Source organism: Mesocricetus auratus, unplaced genomic scaffold (assembly GCF_017639785.1).
Source record: "Mesocricetus auratus isolate SY011 unplaced genomic scaffold, BCM_Maur_2.0 Super-Scaffold_15014, whole genome shotgun sequence".
In the NCBI taxonomy this organism is placed as follows: Eukaryota; Metazoa; Chordata; class Mammalia; order Rodentia; family Cricetidae; genus Mesocricetus; species Mesocricetus auratus.
The window spans coordinates 76,607,901-76,616,167 of record NW_024429186.1 but is presented as its reverse complement, the minus strand read 5'-3'; the positions used below and the strand labels follow the sequence as shown (position 1 = coordinate 76,616,167).

Below are 8,267 nucleotides of genomic sequence, written 5' to 3'. Positions count from 1 at the left end.
TACTGTTTCTAAAGCAATTTCCATTTTTATTTCTCACGGTTTCCATAGATCATAAATGCAGGAGCAGTGTAGTTGTAAAATTCTAACTTGGACTTCCCCATGATATTTGTTCTAGTGATAAACTCAGTCACCTGAGAGAATAGCAGAGACAAACTAAATATTTCCTAAGAAGTCACCTAACAAAATTCAGAGCTCAGTCTACCTTTTGTTGGTGACAGGTTTGTTCATACTTTGCTTCCTAGTGATTTTAAATAAATCACCAAAGTCAACAGCTCTTTTGAACTTTGTGAGGTAAACCAGAACGAAAGGAGCTTCTGTGTGCTGTGTCTGTAGGACAGATTCTGGGGTGAAGGAACCTATGAAAACTTAAAGTGACAAGGTCACAGAGACGGGTTTTTCATCCATCCAGCATATTTTGTGTGTGATGTGGGAAAAAGAAATTGAACTGATGACTAGGTGACACACACTGCTACAGCCCTTGCACACGCTTTTGAAGGAACAGAAGTTATTTTTTCTTTTATTTCTTATTTATTTTCATTAATAATATATGACGGTGATCTCAGCACTTTAGCATCGCAGGTTCCAATTCTCGCATTTTCTAACTGCAGCACCGAGATGTGTGGCTCTGCTGTCGATACAGGCGGTGGCATCTGTTATACAATAAAAACCAAAGCCATTTTTAGGATGGCTAGCTTTTTGAATTACCCTACAACAAAAAGGATGCATAGTATGTGTTGAGAGATGACGTCATGTCACTTCTCAGGGACAGGGTGATAAAGTTGCCTAGTAGGCAGAAGCTAGGATTAAGTCATTTCTGTACAAAAAGCAGAGAAAGCAAAAGAAAAATATTATTTTAACCTTCATAGAATATTAATATATATATACAACTATCTACTAAAAAAAGTATGTGCCAGCTACCTCTTAAAATTGGTATTTGCATTATGATTGCATTTCAAAATTAGTTTCTAAAACAGTGTTTTTTCTATTTTGACTTCCTTTTGTTTTACTTTTAAAATTATCTAAATTGGCATACAAAATATTACATTTAATGTTGGCACTCTCTAACAAAGTACATTTTGGTAGAGTCTTCTGTCTCTCCTCCCTGTATTGGACTCCCCATCGCAGACTCTTCCCTCTGACTTCCTTCTGCTTTCACGCCATGTACCTCTGCTCTCTCATTACCCCAGTACCCCATTTTACTCTCTTGGTCTCCCTTCTATGTTTTCAGGTTTCACCCACATTTACAATCACACATTATAACTAATGCCCCTGAAAGAGATTCTGTTTTTCTCTTTAGGACACCCCACTTAAATTTATACTTTCCAGATCTATTAATTTTTCGGAAATGTTTATAACTTCGTTTTCCTTTATTGGTGACTAGTATTCCATTTTGTATCTATGTCACATTTTCATGATCTATCCGTTTGTTGATGGACATCTACTCTGGTTCTGGCACTTTCCTGTTGTGACTGTGGCAGCGGTAAACAAGGTTGTTCAAGTGTCTTAGGAAATGGAATCCTTTGGGTATATGCTCAAATCTGTAAATGTCCTAGCCATTCTCAAGGCTGTACTTTCCAACTGGATTATGGTATATAAGGATCAAAGACTGGCATCAAAAGGATTTTCACTGACAATGAGCATCAGAAACTTCAAAAACAGTCAGGAAAACAAAACAAAACAGAAAGGGACCATCCAAGAATATTAATGTTTACTGTTCAGCCAGAGAGGTGCACCACTTCCCATGGATTAGTGTAAAGTGGATATTCTAATGATTGGGAAAAAATTTTATTGAAAAACAGTTTTAAACTCAACCGATAAAAGGTAAAGTAATTATTGGTGTGTATTTCATACAACTTGCAAAAAATCAGACTCCCTTGATTATAACCCTGATTTCTCTTTTTGATTTGAGAGATGAACATTTTAAGATCAGATTATCGTATGTGTTAGACAGTTTTATGACTTAGGAAAAGAAAATATTGGCTAGTAATTTTTTCCTGTATTCATCATGAGATTTGCATAACAATGAGAAATAATTGAAGGGTTAATTTAGTTATTTCTAAATGATAAACTACTCAATGGGGCCTGGCAATATTTGCCTATATCCCAGCAATGAAAAGGGGAAAGCTGGAGGATACAATCTTCAGGGTAATCTTTGGCAAAATACATAATTTGAGTCTATCCTGAGCTACATCATGAAATCCTATCTCAAAAGAAGAAATGAGGGAGGGAAGGAAGGGAGGAAAGAGGTGGGAGGGGGGAGGAAGGGAAGGAAAGAGGGAAAGAGGGAGGCTCTCATTTGGCTTATCATGGGACAAGAACCAAACATTAATGATACTGTGTCCCTAAGTTTAACTCTAAGCATTTTCCAGAAGAAGAAAGGTTTATTAGTGTGACATTCCACAGAAGGAAAGATAATTGAATTCATTGATAATTTAAACAGCCAGGAAAATTATTTTAGAGTTAGAAAGAAACATCCAAGTTAGAGACAATCTCTTTAAAACTCTTAGAGACGAATACAATTGCTTTTAAAATCTAATGCGATACAAGATACATCAGACTATTAAGAGTGGACATTTGCTCTAAAAATCACTGATCACTACTATTACTTATTTTTAAAAATATACTGGACCCAGCTAATAAAATATAGAGAACCATTTGTTTAAAATTAAAATATCTTGATGACGAAGCTAAGTAGGAGAACATACGAGATTCAGTTGGTGTAGCCCATAGAGGACTGGACTGGAAGGAGTTAACATGGGAAATTCTGTGTCATTTCAGGAGGACTGGAGAATGGAGCTGCTGTTTGATATTGCAATTCAAGAAGTATCAAAGAAGGTACAAGGTCAAAGTCAAGCTAAAAGCTTCTTTCTTTCATCTAAAAGGCAGGTCAGACTATCCTATTCCTCTCACTTTTTTTTTTCAGAGAAGAGCATACGAAGGAAGCAAAGAAAATACTCAAAGTGAAGAAGTAGACAGGCAAAGGGAGAGGACCTTCAGCTTCCCAAGGGTGAGAAGCAGGAGGATTTTGAGAAGTAGACATGATAAAGGAAGGATGAGATCACCAGTTCTGAGAGTGTTCAGAGCACAGAGAAACACGGGCATATAAGAGTCCCGATCTGCAATGTTGCAGAAATAAGCTACTATGAATACTCCATAGGAGTAATGACAAATTACATGATGAAATATGACAGGGTTTAGGCAAAACTGTGATCTTTATAAAGATTTTTTTCTGGAGGTTTTTATTTCACCTGAACCAAGAGACTAAAAGGATAAAAGGCAGGTTTTATTCTGACAGCTTGTATTTTTCCCCATTTCTTGGTAAGTTTGTCATTACATTATATTTTCAGAGAACCAGAGAGATCTTTTCCCTCTGACATATCAGCTAATTACTATCTGGATTTCAAGAAGACGTTAGATAGAGATAACATAGATAGATAGATAGATAGATAGATAGATAGATAGATAGATAGATAGAATAAATAGATGATAGGTAGGTAGTAGACATATAGATAGTAGCCAGAGAGATACTAATAAAATACATAATATAATATACATTAGATAATATATATGTCATATATGTATAAGTAGAAACTAAAAAAGTAGATAGATAATAGATAGAAGATAAATAGATGATCATTAGACCAATGATAGGTGATTGATTAGAATTTTGATTGTAAATTTGACATAAACTACAGTTATTTGGGAAGGATTCTCAATTAAGAGTCTCCATAAAAACAGCTTGCAGGAAAGTCTATAGGGAATCTACGTAAGTAGTGACTGACGTAGAAGGGTCAGGCCTATTGTGGATGGTGTGACTCCCTGGGGTAGGCGACCATGGGATGCAAACTAGAGCAGAGTGAACAACCCACAAAGAGCAAACCAATAAGCAACACTGCTCTGTGGCTTTGGCTTTAGTCCCTGCCTCCAGTTTCCCTTCTTGAGCTGAGAAGAGGAGAAGCAGGGCATCCATGAAGTCAGGTTCCTATCACGGCACTGGAGAGTATGAGGTTAATTGTGAGTGAGATTATAAATGAGCCTTGAAGAGACATAATTTCTTAACATAAATATGAAGAGGTTGCCAACTGACTTAAGCAAGGACATGACTGAGCTATGATTTGAGGCCCAGCTCTTCCACTGTGTTCCTAGTTACCTTGAAGAACTCAAAGATGCTCACAGTAGCAAAGCTGAGTCAAACTTAAGTTGCTTTTCTATTTATAATAATTCAGTATATGTCCTGAATATTAAGGGAAAATGGCTATTAGGTATACAAAATGTTTTTAGTATTCTGTGTATCGAGTACAACATAGGATTTATTTATCCATGAAAATCATCTCAAAACTTTGGAAATATGAAATGAAGAAGCCAAGGTTTTCTCATTTAGTATCAAACAATACAAAGGAAGACCACAAATAATTGGAAAGCACAGCAACAGTGCATGCTAGAACGTTTTAAGAGGTATCTGTGACCTGGAATAGAGTAACTCAAAATAAAACTCTCAAGCCTATCACCATTTTCACTGAAGACACCTCAGCCCATGGAACTGCTTGATGATGGCCTACTTTGCTGAACATGCCAGAGTTCTTGGACCCAAACTCAGAAGACATGACTCTGTTTCTCCCTCTTATCCATGTTCTTCATCCCAGAAGCTGCCCAGGTGTACAGCTTGCCTGGTGACAGGTTTTCTCTCAAACTCTAATAACCTTGCCTTTGTGCTTTAAGTATAAACACAACACACACACACACACACACACACACACACACACACGCACACGCACACACGCACACACACACAAGCAGTGCATCAGATGAAGAGCTAACAGTTTGATGATGAGAATGATTTGAAAAACTTCAGCTTATACAGAAATGAGAGATGCAGCATAAAATGTGAATGGTGGGCCATGAAACAAGTAACAACAGTGCAAGTGAGAATGCTTAACATTCACAAATATATTATCAAAACCTATGTGCAGGAGTTTTGTGGATGTTTACCTCAGCTTAGGGGCTATCAAGAGTATACTTCATATGAGACTCAAACAAAAAACTATGACTTTCAAAGCTCCAGGGTCCTTCGAAGACTGGTGATGTAGACAAACAAATAGGAAGGATAAGCTCCACAATGAAGAGTAGCTGGGGAACAAATGTGTTTTTAAAGAAAGAACATGAGGTTTGGTTTATAAGGAGGTAGGCATGATCAAAGAGTAGTTGAGAGAGAGGGCTTAACATGATCAAAATATATTGTACAACATTTTCAGAGAATTAATAGAAATAATATGTAAAACATAAGCTAAAATTAATTAAAGCACAATTAAATTATATAATGATACAAGTTCTGTCCTTACAGATTTTGTCTCAGTTTTTGGCTGAAAGAATGTGCTCTTCATCATGTACACAATTCAGCAGAAAAACAATGGAATCCTGAGATTTGCAGGAAAATGGATGGCACTAGAAGAAACCATCCTGAACGAGGTAACCCAGTCACAAAAAGAGAAACATGGCATGTACTCTCTCATATATGGATTTTAGACATAGATCTGGGGAGTGCCAGCCTACAATCCCATGGCCAGAGAGTCTGGAAAACAGAACCTTCATTCAGTGGCTGATGGAAGAAGAGGCAGACTCCCACGGCTAACCACTGAGCTGAACTCAAGAAAGCCAGTAACAGAGAAGGAGGACTGATGACCAAAGGGATTAAGCCTGGGCTGTTTTAACCCCCAGAAACAGCTGACCTGACAAGGGTTAGCTCTTGAATCCCAGGATGATGCCTGGGAATCCAGCATGGGACTGATCAAGATCCCCTGAATGCAGGTGTCAGTGAGGAGGCCTAGGCAATCTATTTAGCCTTGGGTAGTAGATCAGTATTTATCCCGGGTATACACATGGACTTTGGACTCCCATCCAACAATGTGAAATGCACTCTCACCCTGGACTCTTGGGGGAGGGTCTAGGCCCTGCCCTGAATGAAATGACAGACTATGGACACCCTCATGGAGGGCCTCACCCTCCCTGGGGAAATGAGGGGATATTGGGGTAGTTGGGGGGAGGGCACGGGAGGAGGGGAGGGAAACGGAAAGGGACCTGGAACTGGCTTGTGAAGCAACCTTGTTTCTAATTTAAATTTAAAAATAAATAATAATAAAAAATTTCTTTCTGGTGGACCTGTCCAGTGGTGAGACTGGGGTATTGAAGTCTCCCACTATAAGTGTGTGGGATTTAATGTGTGATGTGAGTTGTAGTAGTGTTTCTTTTGAATGTGGGTGCCTTTATATTTGAGGCATAGATGTTCAGAATTGAGACTTCATCCTGATGGATTTTTTCCTGTGATGAATATGAAATGACCTTCTTCATCTGTTTTGATTAATTTTAGTTTGAAGTCTATTTTGTTAGATGTTAGGATAGTTACACCCGCTTGCTTCTTAAGTCCATTTGATTGGAAAATCTTTTCCCAGCCCTTAACCTTGAGGTACTGTCTGTCTTTAAAATTACTCTGCTTGTTGATGTTTTGAGCTATTGTTTACCTGGTTATTGTAAAACTCAGTCTCAGATTTAGGATTTAGAAATGTAATAGAAACAAATAGGTACAAATTTTGTAGAGAATAAACAGTTTGCTGACTCTAATTAAAAACCCATTTTGAGGTATCAAAAATTTATAAGAAAAAAAATAAAAAAAGAATGTGCTCTTCATATGAAGCAAGAACATACAGGAGGTAAAATGTAACAATAATTGAGAGGTAAAATAAATATTGATGACTAATTATAATTAACATGTTTTTGGTGTAAGCCAAGAAATGGCATTAACTACAGGAATCAATGAAAATGATCAAACACAGTATGGTCTCAGTTCCAAAGTATTAATTTGAAGAGAAGAAAGTATTGGTAGTTTGAATGGGTATGTTGAGTCAAACATCTGCAGGTGAAAACAATCCCAGAGGAATTCCTGGGGTATAGATATGGAGACCATTACCGTTCACAGGTAGGGTAGGAGTTGAAGAACTGTGCCATGCAAGAAACCACATACTACTCACCCCAGTACATGGAAAGTAAGTTCAGGACAAGCCGTAGTTCAAGGTCATCTTCAGCTACACAAACAAGCTTGAAACCAGTTGTGCTCCAGGAGATCTGTAACTGCCTGCATGAGGTCTGAAAAAGAATGGAAAAGAGGAGCAATAAGGGTTCGAGGGAGACTACTTGGGGAGAAGAAGGGGACCAGCCAGAGTAAGGGGAGGTTAGGAAAACATTGGTTAGTGGACGGACGTAATCACAGGGCATTACATATAAGTGTTATATTGTCAATGGTTTTTTAATTGACTTTTAAAATCCAAAATAAAAAGATGAACTTAAAAATTACAAAACTGAGAAACATTTCAACAAATTCATGATATCATTATACTATATTCTCATAAATAAAAAGTAAATATGAGCCGAACTCCTGGAATCCAGTTGCTGAAAAGGAGGAGTGATGAGGAAAGGAGTCAAGAAAAGGCTGGGGAAACCCACAGACACAGCTGACCTGACCAAACTGGGAGCTCGTGGTCCCCAGACTAACAGCTGGGAAACCAGCATAGGACCGAAGCAGGCCCCCTGAACGTGGGTGAGAGTTAGAGGCCTAGACAGTCTTCGGGGCCTCTGGTAGTGGATCAGTATTTATCCCTAGTGTATGAATGGACTTTGAGAGCCCATTCCCCATAGAGGGATACTAGACACATGAGGGAGAGCCTAGGTCCTGCCCCAAATGATGTGACCAACTTTAATGATTCCCCATAGAAGGCCTCATCCTCCCTGAGGAGCATAAAGGTTATGGGATGGGGGGACAATGGGGGACACAGGAGGATGGGAGGGAGAGGGAACTGGGATTGATACATAAAATAAGATTGTTTCTAATCTAAATAAAAATTAAAAGTAATAATGGTAATATTGATTAATTAAAACACTAAAAAGAAGCAACCAGGTCCCTAAGAGAAAAACCATCAGGGCCTTACATTCTGTCTCAGAAGATGAGAGAAAAAGAGAAAGTTAAGTCTATAGTGTAGAAAGATACTGGCAGGAAATGACAAGGAATATTTTTAAAGACAATGATTTTTCTGGCATGGAGTACACATTGCTATAGTCCTATTGCTAATCAGAATTTTCTAGAATGAAGCCTTTTCAGTTTTTCAGGTTTTCCCAAACACAGAATGTTTCTATTCTATTGAAGTTTATTTTAATTTCACAATATACTCACAATCCCTTAAGAAAACTTGTTGATTTGTGATGCAGTCACTGAACTAGCA

The 8,267-nt window shown here is 38.0% G+C and overlaps 1 long non-coding RNA gene across 1 annotated transcript; it reads right to left on the bottom strand.

Annotated features, from left to right (window-relative positions):
• Window positions 1-515: 515 nt before the first annotated feature.
• On the bottom strand, window positions 516-7,144 carry LOC121139506. The gene is made up of 2 exons (XR_005876457.1): window positions 7,023-7,144; window positions 516-650 (listed from the first exon to the last, which is right to left on the bottom strand). It is a non-coding gene; the product is annotated as an uncharacterized LOC121139506 (long non-coding RNA).
• Between the last annotated feature and the right edge of the window lie 1,123 nt (window positions 7,145-8,267).